Source organism: Colius striatus, chromosome 4, assembly GCF_028858725.1.
Source record: "Colius striatus isolate bColStr4 chromosome 4, bColStr4.1.hap1, whole genome shotgun sequence".
NCBI classification, from domain to species: Eukaryota; Metazoa; Chordata; class Aves; order Coliiformes; family Coliidae; genus Colius; species Colius striatus.
The window spans coordinates 15,280,900-15,297,347 of record NC_084762.1 but is presented as its reverse complement, the minus strand read 5'-3'; the positions used below and the strand labels follow the sequence as shown (position 1 = coordinate 15,297,347).

At 44.6% G+C, this 16,448-nt stretch overlaps 1 protein-coding gene across 1 annotated transcript in view; it reads right to left on the bottom strand.

The window, feature by feature from the left end:
- The window catches only part of LOC104550155 (cadherin-6), a 102,014-nt gene extending 86,065 nt beyond the window's left edge, over nucleotides 1-15,949 (bottom strand). Inside the window, exon 1 of the mRNA XM_061995038.1 lies at nucleotides 15,859-15,949. The gene's annotated coding sequence lies outside the window, so the exon portion shown is untranslated. The remainder of the gene's footprint in view (nucleotides 1-15,858) is intronic.
- Nucleotides 15,950-16,448: the final 499 nt, after the last annotated feature.

Sequence of the window (16,448 nt, the reverse complement as noted above, 5' to 3'; positions counted from 1 at the left end):
TGATGAAAGGGAATGGAAGTACTTGTTTTGCTTACACAGTCCTCTGAAGAGCCATCAGGTGGTACTAACCGTGTTTTCAACCACTGGCATCTGTTTTAGAGGGGCTTTGAGTAGAGGCCTTGTAGGTAGAGGACTTTCAAGAACCCCTTTTCTTGCTAGTCCCCTGAGGAATACCAGCTATGTTGGTGTCAACATACTAAAAGATGTGTGATACCAGCCAGGAGGCCAGGTGCTCTCAGCAGCAGAGTAAGAGTTTATTGAAAGAGACAGGAGTGTGAGGGTGAGCCATGAAGTAGAGATGCAAAATTTCTCATGTGAGGCCTTTACACACTCTTACTAGTTAGCTGTAACTAGTAGCTACTTTGTCCAAGTAGCATTAGTTAAAAGCTTTTGGAGAGCGTTCTGTTCCTAGACATCCCTCCTCCACAGGCATTTACCAGTCCACCAAATTGTGACGAAAAGAGAAATGCAAATAATCTTTCTTTTTCTTTTGGGAAACAGAAGTTTGGAAGTAAAATATAAATGGTATTCTTTATAAATTCTGGTCATTCTGCATTTCTTTCCTTGAGAGACCTGCATTTTTTTCCAGCGCCAGCGGCCTGAAGAGTAACGGTGTAGCATGTGCCAGGCTGTCACACGCTACTCGTCCTCAGCAGGAGGCAGGTTCAAATGTTCCTGTGTTCAAAAGAACTGGGGCTGGTTTTGGGTTTGGTTTTTTTTTCTAATAGAGGAAAAATCCCACAGGCAACCAAAACATCCTTTCTGGTGTGACACAGTCCCACATCCTTTTCGCTCTTTGCTTATGGCTTTTAGAGAGATCATTTCTGCAGGAGCTGGAGTTCAGCTTCCTATTTTTGGCACAGTGTCCGCACTTCTGACTTTGCATGGGAAGGGTTAGAGCTGAGAAAGCAAAGCTGAGTATTTCTATTACAAGGTATCTGAGTTGTGCCTGGAGCCAGGCAGGCAGAAGTGCAGAAGGCTCACAGGGTGTAGGTACACAGCCCGTTCTGCACAGCGGACAGCCACCAGAAGGCTGCCGGCCTGCCTGCCTGAAAACATGCTCCCTCCCTTTGGCATCTCTTCAGACAGGCAGAAACAACGCACAGCCCCAACGTTCCAAAGCATCCTCTGCTTTGTGGTTGCACAGGCCTGTTCATCAGCTGGGAAAGGCGATGACAGTTCCTTAAAGTGACCAGAGTTACAAATGGATTTACTCCAATTAAGGACTTGGCCCAGATTCCTCTTTTCCCCCCCGCCCCCCTTTCTTTTTTTTTAATGCATTAGCAGATGGCAAATATGCACTGAGCACAGACAAACTACTGGTTTTTGAGGGCAATGGCTGCTTGCAATGCTAATTTGGGGCTTTATGTTTATGCAAGCTAACCTGGAGGGACACATTTCAGAGCTGGGTTGAAGCAGCAGAAAGACTTGAGATGCAAAGTGCAGAGCTGGGTACCAGTAACCCATTTAAAGCTGGGATGTGTGAATGCAGGGCTGGGTGTCTGCTCCTTCTGAAGAGATTCAGAAGATAAGGGAGGAGCAGATGTTTAGAGACTACCACTTCATGCATCTCCCTCATTCAGTTGTGTCAAGATGAGGTCCCTTGCACGATATGAACCTCAATCTAGTCTCCAAACTTCTTCATTGTATGAAGGGATTTGGCTTTACAGTTTGGATTCCGTCCAGCTGATGCTCCACTGCAAGCTGATCCCCACATCTCTCCTGGAAATGGTGTCCACATGAGAAAATTCTAGTGCATTGCTGTGTGGTGGGACTCAATTAGTAATACACATCCAAAAGTAGAGTTTGAGAGGTGTACAAACCAGGTGTTGACAGATGTTTTTTCATCTAGCAGTTCTTTTGACTCTTACACCATGTCTGTATCTGCAAACTGTGGTGTGCTGTTGCAGACTCATTTGGGACAAAGCCAACATGTTCCACAAAACTCTAGTATCCTTGCTGCAGAAAGCAACCCGGCATAACCATAGTGCCTATTTCAGACTGTGCAGTCATAGAATAGGAATAAAGTGAAAAAGTAAAGAAGTGGCTGTTTTCCTGGCAACAGTCCTACCCAGAAATATGTTCTACCAGTGGAAATATGTGTGACACTGAGGGCAGAATTTATCCCCGAGACCACTGAAACTACGTGTTATCACTGAATGGTTGGGGCTTGAAGGGACCTCAAGAGATCATCTATTCCAACCCCCTGCTAAAGCAGGTTCACCCAGATCAGGTTGCATAATTATGGTCTCCACTGACTCTTAGCAAATGTTTTGTACCTTGCTTCTAATTTCCTAGTTCTTTCTCTTACTTTCATTAAAGAATGTTAGGCCTGATACCACATTGTTCCTCCATGTAAGATTTTCTTGTGTGCTATGGTCAGACCTACTTTTTTTCCATTTCTGATTCATTTAAGGGAACCAGGAAGCCATCGTTCTGACTGACAATCACATCAACCTCACCTGAAAATTCTGTACACAGAATTTGAATAAGCATGCTTTAATTGGACAAAAGCAGAGCTGACAAGTTTTACCTGCACATCTATTACAGGGTAGAACTCACTTAACCACACTAATACGATTTCCTGTGAAGTTAGACACATTTTACTCAAATAATCCTGCAGCCAAGCCTGATTTCTCTAAACATATTTGCCAGCTGGGACTCTATTAGGTTAGAGCATTGCTTCATGCAATTAGGACCTGTGGGCACTAATGTCATACCAATAAATAATAATATGTTGCTGTAGAATAGTTTGGATAAATAATTCATCACACAGATTAAATATGAACTATTTGCTCACACTGTGTCACTGGCCACAGAAGTCCCATGATATGCAACTTCATCTAGGTGGACCTGCTTTAGCGGGGGGGGCTGGGTTAGATGTCTCTAGAGGTCCCTTCCAACCGCAACCATTCTGTGATTCTGTGATATTGCTCTTGCTCTCAGGCTACACGAATGAGGGGTTTTTAATGGGGGAGTGACAAGAGAGCAGGGGGAGCTGACTGCTCTCAGTTCCTGGGCATGTCCACTCTTGATAATTTATTCATGAGTTTTCTTCTCCTTTCTCGGTCCGTTTTTTCAGCTCACGTTTATCGTTCCAGCTCCCTGGAAGCCAACGGAATAATATTTATTTGTCCTCTTTTGACTGAGAATGTGACTAGATAAAATTGCAGTCGGAGCTGACGAATAAGATAGAAACCTTGAGTGTTGTTAATCCCAAATCTAAGGCCCTTATTCCCACAGGTAATGCTCAGTCAGTGCCTGATTCAGCACAATCTTTGGAGCGTTTGCCTCAATCCTGCTGACAGTGATGGCCCATGAGCACGTGCCAAACGCAGGCGCCACAAGAAAATATTCTGATTGCGGTTCTCAGGGGCCTTCTAACAGCAGATCCTTCAAATGTGAATGCAGTGTTAAAACTAAAATTCGGTTTTATTGCATCCTGAAAAGCCAGGGAAATGAGAAATCTGCCTCTGAATGTGTTAATGCTTGTTTGTGCTTTGAAGAACCAGCAGTTTTCAGATTACGGCTCTAGTATTTTAAAACTTAAAGCCCTCAAGTCCAAGACTAAAACTAAGCTATTGATTAAAAGAAAAGCCATGGAGATGTTGAGACTTCAACTAAAGCAATGAAGATGCTTAAATATCAGCATTTCTTTTCAGCCTTTTAGTGTCTTACGTACTCAGGAACCTCATGAAGACAAAAATAATGTCTCCCTTGCTGTAAGCCAGTGGAGCTGATAGCCCCTAGCTGACAGGCTTTTTCCTTTAGCTCTACAAGCTATGACCACCACATCCAGTCCTTGGTGAAATAAGTGTTAAACCCACTGAAGGGTATCAGAAATGGAAACACATGAGGGAAAAAAGAAGAAAATACGCCACAGAACTTTCTAAAGCAGTTGAACTTGCAGAAGAAGTCAAGAGGAGGGCATTAGGTCAATTTGAAAATAGATAACAGAACAGACCATTGTTATTTTCTATTTGAACACTTTGATCTTTTTAAAAAATCAAAACTAGTTTTGCCATAAGTGTAATAAATGCCACTCTGTTCCAATAAGCTGCACATCTTTGGCCTGATTTTATACTCAGGAGAGTGAGTAAAGTTTGGCCAGCAGACTTACTGATATTTATTCCCTCTTCCCTTCCCACCTGGTAGCCTGCTCCTTCCTGGGCTGCCTTTGTAAAAGCAAAAAGCAATAGCTCCTGCTCCATTGCTTCTCAGTGTATAGCAGCAGGATCACCCCCTGCCTCCTCTCCTAGCAGAGGCTGCCCAGCAGTAACCTAATAAGTGGGGCTGGGAGGCTTATAGAAAAACATCACTGAGACAGAGGTGCAACTGGTTGCACAAAGTAAATGCCAGGAAGGAAAATTCCTCTTTGGGAAGGTATTTTGGGTAAGCCTTGGTCCTATACATATGGATTTCATTCTCTACAATAATGTTAGCTGGACAAGATTTAGCTCCTGGGCTTACAGATCTGATTTAGGTGGACCTGCTTTGGCAGGGGTGCTTGGACTAGATGATCTCTAAAGGTCCGTTCCAACCCCTACCATACTAAGGTTCTACGATTCTAAGTGCTCACCACCCTCCATCCCAGTGAAAAGCAACTGAGCCCAGTGAGAGCCAAAAGCCACTGTTATGCAGGATCAAGCCCCACTGCATGACATGAGGCCAGTTTTCCCTCTGACACATGTGAGGGGGTGAGACCAGTACAACAAACTGGTGCGTGCAACGTTCACGTAAGAAATGTTTCAGAGGCAGCAACAGCAATAATAAAAATAATAAATAATGAAAATATAAACCCGGGTATGGTTTCTCTTAGATGCAAATTAAGATTTAAATATAAAAATTATGGGCTTCTGCTAATCCTTCTTAGGAAGTCATAAATTGTTAATCAGACCTTAGGCGGTGTTGTTTAATACCAACTTTAATAAAATAGCTGCCTGAAGCAGAAAGACAGTTGGGATCCTGACTCTAAAACTTTGGTAGCCTCATCCACATTTTTGTAGCCTGGGGCTTTCACACTGCTATTGATACCAACTCCTTTGAAATATGCTCATTTTTTAGGCTGCTAAATTATTAAACACCTTATTAGTAGAAAGATTAGATGGAAGAAAAGTCATCTATGGATGACGGAAAATGGATTGGAAGAGGAAGGAAAAGTTGAGGGAATATTTACATAAAAGATACAGCTCTGTTGTTGATATACAGAGGTAATCCATAATCCATAATTCATTTAAGAAATGAACCCATCAAATTACATCACAATGCATGACAAATTGCTGCTGTTAAGCTATCCTACAATAAATTACATAGATTCATTCCTGTCAAGAGTAAAACTTGACAGGAAAAAAAAGCAGTGTCGCTACAAGGTTATTTTCCCTGTTGTTCCACAGGATTTGTCCATCACATACAATGTCTCACATTTTCATAGGGGAGGAGCAAAAGTTGCCTCTTAAAGAGTTACCCCAAAGTCTGCCAAAATTAAAACTGCTTTGAAATTTGTAGGAAAGGGGAAAGAAAGAAAAAGGAGAAATGTTCCTTCCTTATTATTCCACAATAATATTTGTCAGTCAGGTGAGCAGATCTTTACAAACATAAGGGGCAGTCGCTTCCTTAAGTACAATGCCTTTTCACTGTATGTCCAGAGCAGCTTGTAAGCATGCTAATTGTTTAGTTTCATATGCAATACAGAGCACACTCACTACTTTGAAGTGCTTATTCATGATGTCATGGATATTAGTGTATATTTCTTAATTACACAACAAGACAATCTTTCCCTCCTTCAACCTACACTTTCTGTTGCTGTGATTGGTTTCTCTAACTAGCCAGAATAATCATTTTGCCACACAGAAGCAGATAAGGGGAAAAAAGTAAACAATTTTAAAAGCCATTCTAATTTAATAACAAATTGGGAGCTGTACTTTGTGTTAAATTAGCACTGTGAGCCTCATATCAATTCAAGGCAAGGTTCCTTGTTTGTTACTGCTTAATTAATCAGTCCTGTTTCCATCTAAATGAAAAGTTTTCTCTCTCTCTTCCCTATCATCTCTAATATCTCATTTCAGGCAGCACATCAAGTTAATCTTGCTTACATTAGCAACTTATTTCTAATGGCTCAGCTCAGTTATTCACAATAATTCATCCCATCCCAGCTTGTGGCTGAATCCTGCTTGGTCCTGTTGCTCTGCTCAGGTGGTCAGAGTCAATGGTAAACCAGCATGCACAGAGGGAATTCATCCAACCCTGTGATGCACCATGTGAGGACAGAGACCCACTTCCAGCATGCTGGTGTCTGCTGAACTTTTGGCTTCCTTGCATGTCTTGTCTTCCATGAAGCAACATGGTGCTTAGGGACATGGTTTCGTGGTGGACTTGGCAGTAGTAGGTTAACTGTTGGACTCAGTGATCTTAACAGACATTTCCAACCTCAACAGTGCTACAATTCTAACACCCACAGAGCTCAGAAAAGGAACGTTAGCTTATAAGACAACAGATGAACATGAAATGGAGTCCAATGGAAGAGGAGAAGTATTAAGGGAAGGAGAATATAGAAAGTTGAGTGGTTCCTGAAAACCTATCCTCAAAATGCTTTATATAGTACATCCTGTAAACGAAGCTGGGATAACTGTGAGGCTTCCACTACCATCAGTAGTGCATTTAAAAAATACTGAATCCTCCACCATGTCACCTTAAGGAACTGAAGAATGGGACTTGAAGCACCGACTGACTGAGTATCTCCTCCTTGTGTTCAACCTACCATTCCCAGAGCTGGAAACTGCTGCCACTGTCATAATCTGACACTTTCTATCACCGCACACTAAGTCTTAACGAAAGACCTCTGGTGTTTTGCTTTGCACTTACCTGGCCCCAGTCAAACACCTCCTGAAGCTGTGGTTGCTGGTAGCCATCTAGTCTATGTGCTGATCTCCAGAAGTCAATTTTCCAGCTGCCTCCTGGGGCTGGGATGCCTGCCCATCTCGAGGTGCCTGTTGCTAACACCCCTGCCCGGAGGTGACCCACAGCCTCTGAGGTGTAACAGATACTTGCTCAGGTTAGGGCTGGAAACTAAATCTGCACCTGAGGTGCCTGCATCACATGAAGGCTGGTTTTAACACCAGTTTGTCCAAACATAAACATCTCTGTTCTAAACACAAAATATGCTTAATATTAAATGAGCTATTCCAAGAGGGCAAAAACTGCTTTCTTCTGAGTAATCCCAGTGTTCTCTTTTGCTCATCCAGGATTCAGGATGGTACTGTAACAGGAAACAAGGATGTGCAGTGTATTTTAACCTCCTGGATTTGCGGCAACCAGCTTCTGACCTCACATTTACCAGCCTGGTTGAAATTACAACCTGTTGCTAAGGAAAACTGTCATACCTTAAAGTAACTGTGATATCAAGTAGCTTTGAGGTATATCTGACAAATGAAGTATGGTAGAAATCCTGCGAAAGACACCCCAACATGATAATACATTTAATTTAGAAACTGTACAAATTCTGTGCTGAGAGAAGTGGGAGCTTGTTTTTGTGTTGTTTCAGGATTTGGTGGGTTTTTTTTTTACCAAGAGGAAGAGAAATCCTTTCTACAAATCAGAGTGCACAGTTCTGTTTCTGATGGGAAATGCTGCTCTGAGCAGCACTGAATTTCAAAGCTGCCTGAGATTAGATTGTCTGCAGAATTGTGCTGATGGCTGTAAATATTAATAAATATGATACACCAGGCCAGCTTTTTTACTCAGATGCACATGCACTGCTTCCCTTTAAGTGCAGATGATCTGAAGACGCAGGCACCAGGAAGAAGAATCTGAGCTAAGAATTTGCTTTAGACACGTAATGCACAGAGACACTTGCACAAAGGAAAGATGCTTCTGCTATGTTCCAGCAGACCCAGCCAGCAACTGACCATCACAGTCCAGTCCTCTGCCCCCAGCTGCTGCTGGGAGCAGGAGGGCAGCAGAGAATCCATCTCTGTGCTGTACAAATGAGCTAGGGCTACGTTCCTGAAGGGGCTTCCATGGGAAATGACGATCATTCCTTACACAGGGTTTTTTTTTTTTTAACATCCCCACTTTTCCTGGTCCACTATTTAAGGAGACCGAGTATACAAATTTTAGGAGGTCAAGGTTTGGTCATGGTGGAAATAATTGCAAGGCTGTAAACACTTCATTACCAGATCCTGACATCAGGATCCAGGAAGGCACTTAAGTATTCAAACAGTCTTGTGGACTTCAGTGTAGTTTATTGGTATGTTTAAAACTAAACTGCTCTGGGACCAGGTGTGATAAGGCAGAGAGAGAGAAGAGCACTGCTTTGTTTATAGCAGAAATAACTTGGTAATTATCAGCAGTGAGAAGGGAAATACCATAGCAGGCCATTCATATTATTTAGACTTAAATGGAGTTTAGATGAAATACAGAGTTTTATAAAACTAGTTGGCACAGCATGAATTGCTTAAAGGGAGGTGGCTGGTAGACTTAAAAGTTGCCTCTGCATCTTTTCCCCTTTCAGTGGTGACAGCTAAATTGAGCACCAATTTCACAAAAAGAATTTGCTCCCTGAAAGGGATTCTAACTCTATATATTCTGGCTCTGTGATCTGCCAGAGCACTCTTTGCACTGTGAAAATGAGGAAACAGGCTCTCTTGAATTCTTGTAGTAGTCGACCAGTTTGCGAGGCCAGCTCCAAAAGCATGAGGGCATAATGGGTGACAAGCAGCTCAGAACCTGGTACTTGGATCTCACACTGCCGCATAACTTGTAAATTTATGTGTCTTCTTTATATGTCTTTTTCTCCTTCTCTAATTATTTATACTAGGGTCAGTATCCATGCCAGGGGTATTGGTGTATGCCATGTACTTAGCCAAGTAACTTCACTTGGACTCATCTTCATATGTATGCACTAGGAATACTACTCTTTAGATGTTAACAAAGCAGGGGTGCTTTGAAATGAATTCATACAGGCATGGACGTGAACAAGAGAGAGTGTGGTGTGACCTCTAGCTTCCCAAAACCATGGGCAGCAGCATGCAGAAAAGGCAGCTTTTTATGAGTCTTTTTTATCCCCTTCCCTCCCACAGGCATAAGTAGGTGGGAATGAATGAGGCAGGGAATGGTAAAGAACCTCTGTGGCCAGTCCAACTGGGCCAGTGTAGAGAGGAAGGTCATCACCACCTTGCTTGGTGACAGCTCAAATTACTTTCTCTTGGGAATAAGTTACTCATTCTTGTCCCAGACAGCTCTGCAGCTACCCAGCTTCCCCCTTCCCCTCCACACAGAACACGGCTGAACAAACAAGCAAAAACCATCCAGAAAATCCTTTGGGGAGAAAGTGTCAAAGCAGCTGCGAGGAGTCCTTGAGAAAAAATAATTGGCTTTCTTTTGGGTGAAGAAAGAGATCCAAATCGGAATTTTTTTCCCCATCCATTCTTTGATCAGCTCCAACAACTCGAGTGAGCAGCAGAGAGGCAGGAGGGTTGACTTAAGCTGTACTTGCTGTAAGATCCTGGTTCAGCATCCCTGCTGTGCTACAGCCTCCTCCTGTGACCTTGGGCAAGTCACTCACCTCTGCTGTGATTCACTTCCCCCCGCTGTAAAACAAGGCCAATTATACAGGCCAGTCTCACAGGGGGGCCGTGTGGTGAAGACAGATTTTTTAGCCATTGTGGAAAACTTGGAACAGCTTTTGAGTGAAGGCCCCGTGTCAATCAACTACGCCCTGTCCGTAACGTGAAGCAAAACTCCCAGATGTCCACAGAGCATCTTGCAGCGACAGTGGGCTTTTTTTTTGTTGGCAGGATACTATAAGCTATTTCATTTTCTTTTTGTCTGTGAAGATGCTTTTGTCAAATGACGATTGCCAGACTAATGACCCCCTAAAGTTACAAACCACCAGGTACTCAAAGACAATAAATTCAGCAAGGAAACAGACTTCACCTCAACGCTTCGGGCGAAACTAAGCGCAACCGTGCTTTTAATTATTTTTGTTAACGTATTGGATTGAGGGGGATGAGGGAGGACGACACGTGAGTATCTTTCTAAGTAAGTGAGAGAGCTTTGCCTTGGGCAAGAGTGTCAGCATGGAGGCTGCCAGCATCCCAAGTTTGGGATTCACAGGCACACATGGTTCTCCCACGACCTCCCATCTCTGGATCCCCATGACCTTGGAGAAGGCAAAGTGTCAAAGCCAGGTATTTAGTTTGAGTTTGGTCTTACCCTTCACATCAAAGCAGAGCTACATGCTAATGCTCGTGTTGATTAAACAGCCTTTGTGCTTATAGACCCTATTATCTGGCAATTGAAACACAGCAGCTGGGAAGTAGGTGGCTCTGCCTCACATCCAGATGAGCACACACCTGCAGTACCTGGGGAAAAACTCGACCAGTGCTTACTTTCTGTGCTAACTTTCAGTTCCTGCTGACCCTTCTCCTAGGTCCTCCTGCTCAGGCTCTGCATTTAGATGGAGTGGGAATGCTGGAAAGATACACTACCTATTATCTCCCAGGCAGCTGTAAACATTACAGCCAGATAACAGGATTAGTTTAGCTGAGAGGAATTAAGGTACCCAGATAGTACAGGACCGATCTCAATCATAAAGCGCTTTCTTCCGTGCATTGCGTTGTGTCACTAGGGAAGGGCTGAGGGGTTACGATGGGTATTTTTGTTGCAAATCTAATAGTCAAATTCTGGGTAGAACTAAGCACTTTCTGACTATATATACATACATATGTATAACCTGACAAGACAGGTTAATTAAACCATAAAATATTTGCCCACCACTCCAGAATAAAGCTGTTATTGAGCAGGTTACTTAAAACATAGCAAGGTTGGCACTGTTCCTGAACGCAACCGGATGGAAACGTATATGCACTTTTTTTTCTGCATGCTTGGTGAAGAGGAGAGTATGGAGAGGGTGTCTTGTGGCTGTGCAGGAAGAAAGATAATGTGGTATCAGTGCAGTCTTGGATGTTTCAGCGCAGTCTTGGATGTTTCAGCGCAGCAATGTCCAGTGCTCTGGCACCATCACAGTTAAGCAATCACTTCTTCCCTTAAAGCTCCTTTTTGGAGGCTTAACACCCTAACTCATGAAGGACACCATGCCAGACGTGCCTTTTCCATCCTGGCAGAGCTTGCAGGCTCGCTTTACCAGAAAGATGCAGTTTCCCTTCTCCATCAGCATTATTTCTCACCACTGCTAATGGGGATCTGCAGCTAAGACTGTCTTTTCTGGTTTGTTTTGAGAGAGTGGGCAGCTCCACAAGACTGGATGTACCAGTCAGTGACATTAATTCACACCACTTTGAACTACAGTCCTGACCTATGGTTATCCCAGTTTCTTCTGGGAATGCTCTTGTTAAACAAACAAAAGCATAAATACAAATATTCACAGTATTTGTTTGGGCCTTTCAGTGCCAAGTGCACAACTGGGAAAATAAATAAGGTGGAAGACAGTGTTGGCAACCAGCCACACCTGGAGTAAGCACAGGAGGTGGTGACAGAAGCAACGAGGGATAAGGCTGCTTGAAATAGGGAGGGGAAACTGCTGATGGGTGATCTGGATTAGGACACACAGCAGTGCCCTGTAGAAGCTTAGCAAGCCGAGGCTGGACGGACTCCCAACAAATATTGGCTAGTCATTGGGGAAGGATGAGAGTGAAGCTCTTAGGCTGAGATTTATGGCAAGAAGAACCCAAATGGATGTGAAGAGAAGTACTCCAATTCAAACTTTAAGAGTGCTTTTATTCAGCACTTTCTCCACCCAGTTCCCCTGCACTGTCCCACACAACACATCCCAGAGAGGATGACTTTCTGCTGATGTTTCTGATGTTTTGCATCAATTATGCATTCTTCAAGGGTGTTTTTAGAACTCAGGCAGGTACTAATAATTTTCCCTGTATCCTTTTTTAAGCAGTAAAGATGGATAACAGCTGGGTTTAATCACACTGAACATTCCCTCTCCATCTCAAGATCTCTCCCTCTCCCAAATGATACAAGGTGAAACGTGGCAGCACCTCCCCTCATAAAGCTCAGTTTCTTTAGACCCCTTAGAAAGGGCTGCCATGACTAAGCAAGCGGCATGAGAAAATCAGCTGCTACTGGATTTTTATCTCAACCAGAACACCTTTAAACTTGAGAACCTTGTTTATACTGCAAGTTGAAGCCTGAATGGAGTTAGCAGGAAAGATTGGCTTCAGTGGCCGTTCACTTGATGTACAGGATGAGGGACTGTATGTTGAGTTTACGTTGAAAAGGTCCTGAATTTGTCTCCACGTGGCAGTCAGGATAATCACAGTCAGTCCTGTTTCTGAGAGTTGTGAACCCAAGTAATTATTTTGAAAAAAAAGAAAGAGGAGCAAGCCCCAAATGATGCAAAGCCTTTGAAGAAACTGAAACAGCTACTGCAGCTAACTAGGTCTTTAAAAGGTTAAGGAAGAAGTCTCCCTAACACCCAGCTTCCAAGGCACAGCCAGCCCCTCCATGGCATTCTCCCCACGCTTAATCAAAAGATACTGAAAACCAATTCTGTTTTATCCTGGTGTAATTGCAGCAGAGCCACTAGAGGAATTGCAACCATTATGCAAGATGAAGCACCATCACAGTGGGGCCTGCTATTTCCAACAGATTCTACCCACTCGTTTTTATAGATTTCAGCTATCTTGCATTTTAGTAATTAGCCACCATTTCCAAGGAGATCCATAAGCAATTTCCTGCCCATCTTCAGTCACAATGCTACAAGATTGTACTAGAAAGAGAACATGGTTTAAAAATCATCAACAAAGGGCAGACAGCACACTAAAAAAGTTGAGTTAAGGGAGAGATGGAACCAACGATTTCATTTAACAACAGCAAAACATCGACGTCCTCTCGATCTGCTCGACCACTGCACAGCGCACAGGCATCCACTGGAAAACCCCACGGCGATTCCTTCCAAAACCCCAAATACTGCAGCAGTCTATGAGCAAGCAGCAGATCATTGTGCCAAAATCTTCGGTCAAAGCAAAAATGATGCAGTAGATCTGAGGAGACAGTGGACCAGAAAGGGGATCCTGCTCCAAGAAACCCAGTGAGCCCTTGAGTAGAGGATTTCTGGCAGAGAGAAGGTGCACTGGCAGGATCACAGCTGGTGAGAGCACAGGCACATAACTTCTGTCAAGTTTGCATTAGTTTCAAGATCTTCAGCGGAAAAGAGTGGGGGGGGGTGGGAAACCCAACCCACAACATTTTTTAAAGTGTGTGTTTTGCTTTCAAGGAAGTCTCTCAACTAAATATTATTGAAACAGCAGATGGCAAAATGCAAACTTTATGGAAAGGAAGGCTGCCTTGAGCGGCAGGTTACTGTTTGCAAGGGAGAGCTGTGCAAGGGAGGGAGGGAGGGAAGAGTCAGAAGTTAAGATGCATATTTCTAGACTAACAACTTGGTTAGAAAATGATGACCATATCTATAAATGTAATTGCTGGAGCGCTGGCATGGAGATATGCAAGAGCTGTGAACTGGTGTGAAAACTAAAATACCTAGAGAGACTAATAGGTCCCTACGGGGACCCCAGCTCCTTAAATGGCTGCAGAGGATAATTGCAGGGAACTACAACAGAACCAAATCAATGCCATTTTGCCTAGGAAGGGAAAAAAAAAAAAGGAGGGAAAAAAGTATTTCTGCCTCTGATTGCGTTATTCTGAAAAGACTGTCTGCTTTCCCTTCCCCAGCTCAAAAGTCAACTGCAAGCCACTAGAAATATGTCCAGAAAGATTATGGTGCACCTGAAAGCCTGCTGAAAGCATATGAGATTATATATTTACCGGTGCTGTGTCAGATAACATCTGAGAGGAGGAGAGGAAAAAGAGATCCAGCCCTGCAGTCTCTATTAGCATGTTTGGGCTGTTTAAAGGAGCTATCCAATTGTGCCGTTGCTGCCAAGCCTTTAAAACTGTATATATGCAAGGTAGATGAATCTACTTGATCTTGATCACAAGCCTCAGAGCCCCATCGGACTCTCCTATGACAAGTAAACTTATTGCCTTTAAACAGAAATTAGAAACAAAAAGAGAAATGAATAGGGATGCACCATTACCCATAGCATTGTACTGCTCAGGAACAGATGTTAATCAATTTTATGGAATGCTTTAAGTAATATATAAGCACTTTTGCACAGAACTGACTGCACAATAGAGATTTCAGAGCAGCAGATACATGAGATAAGCCTTTATCTTGACTAGGAGAGTTATGTCTATTTTGATTAAAAGCAAAGAGGTCGGCACATTCAAGCAATTTTATTCCTGTGGAATTATGTTACTTCCAGGATGCTCTTAGATACAGTCCTATAACAAAAAGGAATGGAAATGATCCTGCTTTTGATCATAGCGTTCTCCTTGCAGGCATGTTCATTTGCACAGCCCATGAAGTACACATGCAGGATGTATGTAGCGTCCTCACGGATTCCTGAATAGACAGAAACAACTGTACCTTCTATTCCAGCTGTGCTAGGAGAACAGTCAGTTTGAAGAAAGGGCTGACATTACACTCTGCAAGTAATTTTTGCTACACAATCCTCCACACAGTGCTAACAGAACTTTAAAATCCACCACCACAGACAAGTATGAGGGAAAAAGTGCCCCATCTCCTCGATTTGTAGAAAAGTAGCAGCTGTGCCATCGTGCTGGGAGTAATTTCGGTCATTAAACTTCTTGATCCTTGAATGTCATCAGGAGTTACTTAGGTGGCCGTGCACTTGCACTTACAAAGTACTGCATTTAACTCTCTGTAAAATATGGATTTTATTGCAGCAGTGACAAGACTACTTTCCACAGCCACTGACCTCTACTGCTATTGCTTATCTCTTGGCTCAACCTTAAGCAGAAGGATACATATATATATAGTATACACGCTGGGTATTGGTTTCCCTGTGTGCGCATGTAGGTGTTCTATGCATGTGAATATATAAATAGTTCAATCTATCTGACATCCAAAGTGTGTTACCAGCTCCTTAGAAACATTTGCAACATAACCAAATTCAGCACTTTCTTTCAGCAATTATCCAACTTCTCTCCTGTAAAATGCCTGTACGCCTACCCTCCTATTTCCACCACCTCCTTCACTCCCCAAGCCCCTTTTTTCCCCTCAAATAAAGGGTTTCATGTTTGTCAATTCCTGTAACGTCCTCAGATCTGCCCCTCCTGCCCCCTTCTTTTCACGGAGGGAGCGCCTCATTTCAACTGTGCTCTACATTCAGCTCCGCACTTTGCCTCAGATTTCGCTCATGATCCGAAGGGTTTTGCCCTGTATCCATTTCGCAGCAACTTGGCAGGGTCAAGAAACCGAGACACATTTCGTTGTTGTTACTATTTTATAGTTGTTCATCACTCGTCTCTTGTTGTCGTTGTTGTTACTGTCGTTGCTGTTATTAGCACTATTCCCTTCCAAAAAAAAACGCGCACGACCCTCCTCCCTGCCGCCAGCTCCCCTCGACCCAAGTCCCTCGCTGGCGGTAGCAATTCCCAGGAAAACGCCGCATCCCTTCGCCTGACTTAGAATGACCGCAAGCGTGGTCCCCACATCCCCCGGAGCGCCGGGCACGCCGAGGACCCCGGGGGAGGATGGTGGGGGGGTGTGGGAGGGGGACACCCCGGCACTACAGTGGGGTGCAGAGCCTTTCGCAAGATAGCTGCCAACTTTGCAAAATAAGTGCTTGCCCTCTCCCCCCTCCCCCGTTCCCCAGCCCTGCCCCCCTCCCCTTAATTAGCATTCCCAATAAGCAAAAAAAAAACCCGGGGGGTTGGGGAAGAAGGAAAAGGGAAGGTGGCAGTCGCCTGATGAGAGTTAGAAGTTGTTCCCGGCGAGCGAGGCGCAGAGCCGCATGTCCTTACCGGGAGGCGCGGGGCCGAGCCTCGCCCGGGTCGGCGGCGGCGGCAGCAGCAGCGCGGCTCCGGCCCGGCGCTCCCGCCGATCAGCCGCCCCGCCGCTCACTGGGGCTCCCGCTCGCCCCGCAGCACTTTTTAACTCCAGCATGCAGGCAGCCCGAGCCGAGCCGGCTCTCCATCTGATTGGTTTCCATTCAGCGCTCCTGATTAATTAAAAAAAAAAAAAAAAAGGGGGAGGGGGGGAGTGGGGGGAGGGAAAGGGGAGGCAAAAAAAAAGGCAAACTCCTCCCTCCCTGCTCGCCTCCCTGTCAGACACACACACGCACACACAGACGCGGTCAGACACACGCACGGGCAGCGCTGGTGCCGGCGCTGCGGATGCCGGAGCTGCCGCACTGGGGCCGGAGGCGCGGAGTGGCGCGGAGTGGCGCGGAGCGGAGCGGGCGCGGAGGGGGCTCCTCCGGGCGGGCACGGATTTGGGAGGGAATGCGGTGGGAGGGCAGAGGGGGAGGGATGTGCTCCGGAGCCCCCCTTCTCCCCCCCCCCCCCCCCCCCCCAGAGCCTCTCCGTGCTTGAGGTGGAGAGCAGCCAGCTTC